We start from the raw sequence: 7,879 nt of genomic DNA on the forward strand, positions 1-7,879 counted from the left end.
CTAACCATGAGAGGATCTGTCTTGTAAAATGGGGAGGACACCGTGCAAATTAGCTTGATAAGACTAATAAATCAGACCCCCAGAAAGGATAATCTCCTTAAAGATTAAAAATCAGCTTTTAAGCCTGATATTACTCAATCCTTGAGATTGACCTTAAATATTGAGAATTACAAACTCATGGAATTCAATGATATCTAAACTCGAGCTTGAACGAGAAAATATTTTGATCAAAATTACAAACCGATTTGTTTTCTGAAAACCCATTTTCAATGCGTTCATTACCATTGAACGTAAAATCCTAAGAATTCACCTGGAATCCATTAGGTCACCTGAACCAAATCGAGTGTCAACCGTAAGAACGGTGGTTGCTTAGCATGGTCGAAGACAGGACCTTGTGCCAGACCGAAAAATCATAAGGGTGAGCTTTACTATTGCTCCTACCAAGGATAGTAATTGCGTCCGACACGTTATAGACCATAATTAAAAGCATGTTAGGGGACATTGCCTTAACAGTTGCTTGTTCAACGCTTTCCTTTACAACCGGACGGTAGTTTACCGAAAGGTAATATACGGAGCAAGTATACTGGATGTGTTGCTTTTCTAATACAAGGTTAGCAAGTGGGTGACACAAAACCATAAGTTTTAAGCTAAAATTTTCAAATCTAAAACCCACCAAACCCACAAAAAGAATTTGCAAACACCGGTGAAGGGTTATTCCGGAAAACTTATCTAGGGTAAAAGCTAGATTTAATTTTCAAAAAAAAAAATCAAATGTTTTCATAAAGATCCAATTTCCTAAAGGATCTAAATTTTCATAAGTCATGTGGGACTGTAAACCATATCGTTACTACCATTGTTTATACCGCCGTATTGAAATCACTGATGTACAAAGTGTGAAGAATAAAGAAGTGATTCTAGTATTTCAAGACTATATTGCTTGAGGACAAGCAAAGCTCAAGTGTGAGAATATTTGATAATGCTAAAAACGAACATATATTTCATAGCATTATCCCTCAAGAAAGACAAGCTTTTAGTTGCAACTGTTCTATTTACAAGTGATATTCGTTTAAATAATAAAAGGTGAATACAAAAGACAGATTCGACGAATTGAAGACGCAAACGACCAAAAAGCTCAAAAGTACAAAATACAATCAATGAGGTTCCAATTATTGATAAGAAACGTCTCAAAATTACAAGAGTACAAGATTCAAAACGCAAAGTACAAGATATTAAATTGTACGCAAGGACCTTCGAAAATCCGGAACCGGGACCAGAGTCAACTCTCAACGCTCGACGCAACGGACTAAAAATTACAAGTCAACTATGCACATGAATATAATATAATATATAATTAATTCTTAAAATTAATATATATATTATATTATATTTAAAAACCGTCGGCATAAAAAAACAAAGACTTTTGAGTCTCCCCAGCTGGCCATGCGATCGCATGGCCTGGAGGAAGAAACTCCATGCGATCGCATGGTGCACAGTTCTAGCCCACATGCCTATAAAAATCGAGCTTTGGTGTAACACAAAACACATCTTTTTCTTCTCCTCATTCAACGTATAATATTTATATTTATATTATAATTTTAATTTTAATTTTAATTTATAATAATAAGGGTGTGTTAGCGAATGTTGTAAGGGTGTAAGTCGAAATTCTGTCCGTGTAACGCTACGCTATTTTTAATCATTGTAAGTTATGTTCAACCTTTTTAATTTAATGTCTCGTAGCTAAGTTATTATTATGCTTATTTAATCCGAAGTAATCATGATGTTGGGCTAAAAATATTAAAATTGGGTAATTGAGCTTTGTACCATAATTGGGGTTTGGACAAAAGAACGACACTTGTGGAAATTAGACTATGGGCTATTAATGGGCTTTATATTTGTTTAACTAAATGATAATTTGTTAATGTTAATATAAAGATTTACAATTGGGAGTCCCTATAAATAACCATATACACTCGATCGGATACGATGGACAGGGTATTTATATGTACGAATAATCGTTCATTTAACCGGACACGGGAATGGATTAATAGTCACTAGAATTATTAAAACAGGGGTGAAATTATGTACAAGGACACTTGGCATAATTGATAACAAAGTATTAAAACCTTGGGTTACACTCAGTCGACATCCTGGTGTAATTATTAAACAAAGTATTAAAATCTTGTTACAGTTTAAGTCCCCAATTAGTTGGAATATTTAACTTCGGGTATAAGGATAATTTGACGAGGACACTCGCACTTTATATTTATGACTGATGGACTGTTATGGACAAAAACCAGACGGACATATTAAATAATCCAGGACAAAAGACAATTAACCCATGGGCATAAAACTAAAATCAACACGTCAAACATCATGATTACGGAAGTTTAAATAAGCATAATTCTTTTATTTCATATTTAATTTCCTTTATTTTATATTTAATTGCACTTCTAATTATCGCACTTTTATTTTTTTGTTATTGTATTTAATTGCACTTTTAATTATCGTACTTTTTAATTATAGCAAGTTTATTTTATCGCACTTTTATTTATCGCAATTTCATTATTGTTATTTACTTTACGCTTTAAATTAAGTCTTTTATTTATTAAATATTTTACATTTGGTTTTAACTGCGACTAAAGTTTTAAAATCGACAAACCGGTCATTAAACTGTAAAAAAACCCCCCTTTAAAATAATAATATTACTTATATATATATATTCGTATTTTTATAAATTAAACTAATATAGCGTTAAGCTTTGATTAAAAGATTTTCCCTGTGGAACGAACCGGACTTACTAAAAACTACACTACTGTACGATTAGGTACACTGCCTATAAGTGTTGTAGCAAGGTTTAAGTATATCCATTCTCTAAATAAATAAATATCTTGTGTAAAATTGTATCATATTTAATAGTATTTCCTTGTAAAATTTAATAGTATTTTATACCCCTTAGCTTTAACATCATCTACTTATTAAGACACAAGGACGAAACTTTTGAAGCATTCAAAGAATATCAAAACGAAGTACACAATCAACTCAACAAAACAATCAAGGTACTTCATACCGATAGAGGAGGTGAATACCTAAGCGATGCTTTCCAGGATCATCTTAAAAGTTGTGGGATTATCTTGCAACTTACTCCACCGGGGACACCCCATCTTAATGGAGTATCCTAAAGGAGAAACCGAACCCTAATGGATATGGTTTGATCTATGATGGCTAGAAGCTCGTTACCTCTATCATTTTGGGGTTATTGTCTATGCTCCACAGCTCGTATTCTAAATATGGCCCCAACCAAGAAAGTGGAACGAATACCTCATGAGATGTGGTTTGGAAAACCTCCATCTCTATCATACTTAAAGGTATGGGGATGTGAAGCTTATCCTAAGCGTTACGTCCCTAATAAGTTGAATGCTCGATCCACGAAGTGTATCTTCATAGGATATCCCAAGGATGATATGGGATACTATTTCTCTGATCCAACCGAGCGAAATGTATTTGTTGCTCTGAAGGCGGAATTCCTTGAAACTAAGTTCCTAATGGAAGGAAATAGTGAAAGGAAGATAGATCTTGAAGAGGTTCAAGATCAAGTAGATGATATACAATTGGTTGACACTAGCACTCAACATGAAAATGTTGAGAATGATCAAATGGATGATCAAAGTATACAAAACGTTCGTAGATCTGATAGATTAGTAATCCTCCCGAGAGATATAGATTTCTCATGAATGATTGCTATGTGGTTGATGTGGATGAACCAACCAACTATCAAGATGTTTTATCACGGGATGATAAAGATAAATGGCTTGAAGCCATGAACGCTGAGATGCAATCCATGTATGACAACCAAGTTTGGAAACTTGTTTTACAACCAAGTAACTCTAAGTTAATTGATTGTAAATGGATTTTCAAGATAAAAACTGACATGCATGGAAACTTGAATACATACAAAGCTAGACTTGTAGCAAAAGGTTTCACTCAAACTCAAGGGATTGACTATGATGAAACCTTTTCACCTGTGGCAATGCTAAAGTCTATTAGGATATTATTTGCCATTGCTGCTCATTATGATTATGAGATATGACAAATGGATGTCAAGACCGCTTTCCTAAATGGATATCTTGAGGAAGATGTCTATATGGTTCAGCCTAAAGGTTTTATCGATCCGAAACATCCTAACAAAGTATGCAAGTTAAAGAAGTCAATCTACGGACTGAAACAAGCATCTAGAATGTGGAATCATTCTAGATGAATAACTTTCCCGTGTTGTTTGCTCGTGTTCTTCTTAATGAATAACTTGCCTTTCAAAAAAAAAAAAAATGTGGAATCATCATTTTAATGAGGAGGCCAAGAAATTTGGCTTCATTAAAAATGGTGATGAAACTTGTGTATACAAGAAAGCTAGTGAGAGCACTATCATGTTCCTTGTATTATATGTGGATGACATATTATTATTTGGGAATGATATTCCGATGATGCAAGGAGTTAAAACATGGCTAAAAAGCTGCTTCTCCATTAAGGATCTTGAAGAAGCACAATACATTTTGGGAATTAGGATCTACAGAGATAGATCCAGGAAATTGATAGGTTTGAGTCAAAGTACATACATTGAAAAGATCTTGAAAAGGTTCAAGATGGAGAACTCTAAGAAAGGTTTGGTACCTATTCAAAGAGGGACGCTTCTCAGTTCATCTCAGTGCCCTACCACAAAAGATGAATAAGAGAGAATGAAAAATGTCCCATACGCGTCTGCTATTGGGTCAATCATGTATGCAATGATATGTACTAGACCGGATGTGTCTTGCGCTCTTAGCTTGACAAGTAGATACCAGAATAACCCAGAAAACAGTCATTGGATTGCGGTTAAAAGTATATTGAAATACCTTAGGAGGACTAAGGATATGTTTCTTATATATGGGTCTGATGATGAGGAACTCGCTGTAAAAGGTTACGTGGACGCAAGTTTCCAGACTGATCAAAATGATTCTCGATCACAATCCGGTTATGTCTTCATGTTAAATGGAGGTGCGGTCTCTTGAAAGAGTTCAAAACAAGATGTTGTTGCATTATCCACTACAGAGTCCGAGTACATCACCGCCTCATTGGCAGCTCAGGAAGCTGCATGGATGAAGAAATTCATCGATGACTTAGGAGTGGTCCCTTCCATTCAAGACCCTCTTGAGATCTTTTGTGGCAACGAGGGTGCTATTGCTCAAATCAAGGAACCTCATGCTCACCAAAAGACCCGTCACATTGAGCGGAGATTCAACTACATAAGGGATGAGGTTGAAAAGGGAAATATATGTATTCACAAAGTTCACACAGATCTTAATATAGCGGATCCACTCATGATGCTCTTACATGGAACAAAACATGCAGGACATGTTTGTGCATTAGGGCTTCGATATTCTAGTGATTGGTCATGATCTGTTTTAAGTATTGTAACGGAACGAAGTTGTTCAAACTCATTAATATAACTATAGTGTTAATTTATTTTGAGTCAGGTTCCTATTTTGCATACTTATCCACGAATAAGCTATTATTCTAAATTCCGTAGTCGATCACATTTGTGGGAACAAGTGTGAGGTCTAGACTATTATGAACTTGAATTGGTATACATTCACAGGCTGAATGTGGGGCAAGGTTGCTGCCAAGGTTCATAGATATTTGTGGGATACAAATATTGGAAGACCCGCTCTCAGGATTTACTGAATGGAGCCTTTGTGGTTGATCACATGTAATCTTGAGTAAATGCGAATATCATTGTATCCTCTGACCTGAGATACATATTGGGTTCGGATATTCACTAAGTATTGTGCCTTGATTCTTTCCTTCGCTATTCTGAAATATGGTAGTTCATAAGGAAGAGCTCAGGTATAATACAAAGTGTGTGTCTAGGACGTATGTAGTCAAGATGGAATTTGTCCCTCTTATTCGTTGAGAGTCAGATGTCTAAGGCCTGATAAAGTTAAATCTAGAAGAGAGTGATCACTCTGTATCTCTTGGATTTAACATGACATCTAGAACGAAAGGATAGAATGAAAAGATTCACCTATTCATATTCGAGATGGGAACTCGAAAGGGATGATGTTATTGAATGGCACAAAGTCATAACATATTGGGGGTGATGGACGGTCGTTAGGTGGTATCCATCACTTGCATTAATTTCTTATGTTTCTCGTGCAAGTGGGAGATTGAAGGTATTTCGTATGCCCGAGAGACATATTAAATCAATGTGGCTAATATGTTTTGATCCAAGTCGGGTCATAAACAATAACAAGCTTACCGATACCTTATATGTATTTAATCTTAACGATTGGATCGTTAAATAAATACGCGACACTTAGATTTTAGAAAATCGGGTATCTAAAATAATATCACTTGAGTCAAGTTATTTGGATAATTTATATCTTAAGGAATTAATTATTTATAGGTTTAAATAATTACATTGTGTTATATTTTGTAAATGATTTATAAAATGTACAAGTAACTTAACAAAACAAGAGATTTATAACAAGCTTTTAAAAATTACAAATTGTTATAAAATGGTGATGGTTGGCGTTTTTGTGAGACACGAGAAAACACCCATGCTCTTGCTTTTGTTAATTTTCATAACACACTTCCAAAGGTGCATGTTAAACTCTTTTAACAAGGCATTGACTCAAGGATATACCAACTAGTTCAAGACATTCTCTCCATCCTTTTTTGCTTCATGCTGGCTGAAATATTTACACACAAAAGGGAGGGTTTAGTTCTTGTTTTGGTAACAATTTAGTGTCCTAAAATCCTAACTTATCAAAGGTGGTGTTGGTGCATTAAAAGCTTGGGGTATTTTCACACTTGAGGCTTCAAGTTAGAGGCTTTCATTCATCATCTTTATCATCATCTTGCTCTTTTGAAAACAGCCCTCAAACACACTTGAGGATGTATATACCTTACTTCCTTGTTCTTATATGTAAGCATATGTTTCAAGACTTGATAACAATATGGAATTCATTCAAAATGGTTTAACATATAAACTTGTTTTTATAAACAATCCTGCTTCCGCTTTCTTTAACTTCATAAAATGGTTTTGTGATTATGTTGACATTAAGAACTTGTTGTTATGTTGAATTCCATCAGTATCCACACCCTTTATAAGGGGTGTTTCGTTCTCCTCCCCCACCGATGTGGGATGAGTTCTCACACTCTCCCACATCGGTGGGGGAGGAGAACGAAAAACCCCTTATAAAGGGTGTGGATACCTCCTCTAGTGGACGCGTTTTGAGGGTGAGTCCCGAGAAACAAAACCGTGAGCCACCGTGCGTCGGGGCAAAGCGGACAATATCCACTACGGGTTGTACTCGGGCTGTTATAAGATGGTATCAGAGTTGGGGCTCGTATCGATGTACACTGCGGGGACGCAGTATCCTGAGTGGGGGAGAGTGTGAGAACTCATCCCACATCGGTGGGGGAGGAGAACGAAACACCCCTTATAAAGGGTGTGGATACCTCCTCTAGTGGACGCGTTTTGAGGGTGAGTCCCGAGAAACAAGACCGTGAGCCACCGTGCGTCGGGACAAAGTGGACAATATCCACTACGGGTTGTACTCGGGCTGTTACAAGTAATTGATGAATTCAAGTTACTCTGATGAGGTAGTGGTAATGGATGATTCCAAGCAATGAATGGTAATATATAATTTAATGTGGAAAAGGATAGAATTGTCTAAAAATTAGATTTGGTGGTAATGTACGGAGAAATATAAGTTGTGTACTGATCACTACTAATTTGGCGAAGACCCTCAATTCGAAGCTAAAATTTACTCATTAAAAAAAAAAAAAAAACCTTTACGCCATTCTCAATACAGGCTCAATGACAAAATCTTTCCAAACCTTT

The sequence above is a fragment of the Rutidosis leptorrhynchoides genome, chromosome 8 (assembly GCF_046630445.1).
Source record: "Rutidosis leptorrhynchoides isolate AG116_Rl617_1_P2 chromosome 8, CSIRO_AGI_Rlap_v1, whole genome shotgun sequence".
Taxonomy (NCBI): domain Eukaryota; kingdom Viridiplantae; phylum Streptophyta; class Magnoliopsida; order Asterales; family Asteraceae; genus Rutidosis; species Rutidosis leptorrhynchoides.